General features: G+C 33.4%; 1 long non-coding RNA gene across 1 annotated transcript; it reads right to left on the bottom strand.

The window, feature by feature from the left end:
* Positions 1-1,701: 1,701 nt before the first annotated feature.
* LOC122514867 lies at positions 1,702-1,881 on the bottom strand. The gene is made up of 2 exons (XR_006303146.1): positions 1,851-1,881; positions 1,702-1,754 (listed from the first exon to the last, which is right to left on the bottom strand). It is a non-coding gene; the product is annotated as an uncharacterized LOC122514867 (long non-coding RNA).
* Between the last annotated feature and the right edge of the window lie 883 nt (positions 1,882-2,764).

A 2,764-nucleotide genomic window follows, 5' to 3' on the forward strand; every position in this document is an offset into this window, starting at 1 on the left:
AAGTAGACAACAAAATAGAAGACAGATCGAATAATTAAAAAGAACATTAAACGAGTAAAACCATTCACCTAAATTTCCTCGAATACAAACCCTCCCTCCCTCCTCTCTCCCAGAAGAAAAGAATAAACCTGGTAATGCGTTCTCATTGAAATCGATTTCTCTTTCATTCCTGATCCAAAGATAACAAAGAAAGCTAGATGTGCGAAAGAAAGAAGTAAAACTAGGTGTGTGTTAGGGATTATAGGAGGAAACTTTCAAAAAGGTTCGACCTTTTTTCTAAAGGAAAGCAGTTGGCGTTTGAAAAAAGGAAGTCGTACGAAGAAAAAGAAAAAGTAGGGTGAGCAAACGTTATATCGAAGTTCAACGACCACGAAATTCCGAACTATCGAAGCAGACTATCTTCTCTTACCAAAGAATACAAAAAAGCGAGTAGAATTCACGCGCGACTAACGCCAAACTATTTAAGTTTTTTCATGTTTGTAACGTTATTAAAACATTAGATTATTAATTATTTTTTTCTGCACGCTTACACTGTCAGAATTACACGTGTGTTCGTCAATAATTGATTGAAATAATTACAATCAGTAACTAGTGCCGATTAGGACCATTCATCCTCGGCATGATTGAGCACTGAAGGGACTTTAAATTTTTTGACTCACTGAGTAAGAAGTTCTACGGTGGCTCCAAAACACTCCTACTTTGCAGCAAGTATTGCAGTCTGACGATTAGAAAATTCCTTGGTTTGTTATTGAAGAAGAAGATGATCCATCGAAGATCCATCGAAGATCCATCGAAGATCCATCGAAGATCCATCGAAGAATTCATACCAAATCTTTGAAACGGTAGAAAATCCGTCCATCACCATGGTGATGCATCTCGCGTGAATCTAATAACGCGTTATAAACGAAACTAAGAAACTATAGATGAGTTTCTTATCGCGGAACCGTAATTTTATCATACGACGAACAACACTGATTCTAATTCGCGTATGATTTGAATTTATTATGCGCCCGTACACTGATTCTAAAACTGCTTCCAAAGACTGCATTGCACGCAGTCAATGCAAATACAAAAATCACACACTTTATTTTAAATCTTCATTGATGCACTGACTCTAATACGCGAACAGTCTGTGCGACTGTTTTAAGATAAAAATGCAACTTTACTCGAACACAAACTCTAATGCAATTACTGCATTGGTCGCAGTTAATTTAATATATAAATTTCAAAAATAGTTCGCGAACACGCGACGGAATTGAAATTAACGAGCGAACGTGCTTCTAATCCGTGATTTTAATTATATATTTAAGCGATACAACACCACTCCCGAATATTGCTCCGCGCACGATTGCAATGCTCGAACACTTGCATCACTTCACAAACACAATTCACAAACACTTCCAACACTGTAATAATCCCATGATGATCTGAAACAGAAATAAAAACAAAATTATGAATATCATTGTTGCGAGAAAAAATTATTATAATTATGAAGAAAGTGTTTAAAATAAAAATTGACTTACGTTTATTCTTCAGTGATGAATGCACGATGGGTATCCTACCCTTAGGATGACGATGAGAACACGTTTAAACCGAATAAAAGAAACTTTCTGAGTTTCTTTACCCGAAAAAAAACGAAGTTTTTTCATACGGCGTACAACACTGATTCTACTCTTTCCGATTCTTTTATTTTTTATTTTATCGATGCAAATCACGAGTACTCCATTGCTTACGCGCTCGATTGCAATGATGTTCTGAAACAGAAAAAGAAAAAGAACAATTAATGTCATCGTCGTAATAAAAAACCATTGAAATTATTATAGAAATTTTTCATAGAAAAATATACTTACTTTTCGTCTTGATTGATGACTGCAGGATGGGTATCCTACCCTTAGGATGACGATGAATAAAATAAAATGAAAGAAAAAATCTGAAAAGCTGAAACATACTAAAAATTATATTAAAATATTTTCTGGAATCACTCCTGAAGGCATGGCACACTTTAAAAAATATTCTATCATAAACAATAAATGTTAAATACAAAAAGAAAATATAATAATCTATTAAAATTGACATAATTAAAAGTAAACAATTAAAAGATTTGAGAAATGTACCAAAGTACGCTTTAATTCTTTTAATAATGCTTGCTTTGTATTTTTATATACAAATTCAAGCAATATTAATTGCCTTTTTTTATCTCACTATTTGTATAAAATTACGTATAAAGTATGTAATATCAGTAAAAATTGTTAAGAAAAATCGATAACGTTATATATATAATAGTTTAATACGTCACGTTCGTTAGATGATAACTCGCTGAAGGACGGAGGGGGAATGAAATACGTTACCGCTTATCTTTCATTGTCGAACGTGTTCGAACGCGTTCGACCGAGTCCGCGACATTCGACTGTTTCGTTTTGTTTTCGTCTCGAGAGATTCCTTTATGTATTCATACCATTGATTATTGCCTCAGGCAATAATGTTTGTTTTCTTATTCTCTCTCTCTCTCACACACTCTCGTTCTTACTCTTCCTATACATTTCTATGTAGCTTAAGAAAAGAATAACGCTTACCTCGATGAATATGAAGATAAAAAAGTGTAAACACAATTTTTTGACCGAGTATATGTTTTCCTGCTGGACTCTCCCAATGCTCGGAAACGTATATAAAGTAAAAAAATAAAATAAAATAAAATTACATTAGTACGATATAAAGAAAATCAAATACATGAGTGTATGTGTATGAGCTACCTATACTTATGAAT

Source organism: Polistes fuscatus, unplaced genomic scaffold (assembly GCF_010416935.1).
Source record: "Polistes fuscatus isolate 324 unplaced genomic scaffold, CU_Pfus_HIC Scaffold16, whole genome shotgun sequence".
Taxonomy (NCBI): Eukaryota; Metazoa; Arthropoda; class Insecta; order Hymenoptera; family Vespidae; genus Polistes; species Polistes fuscatus.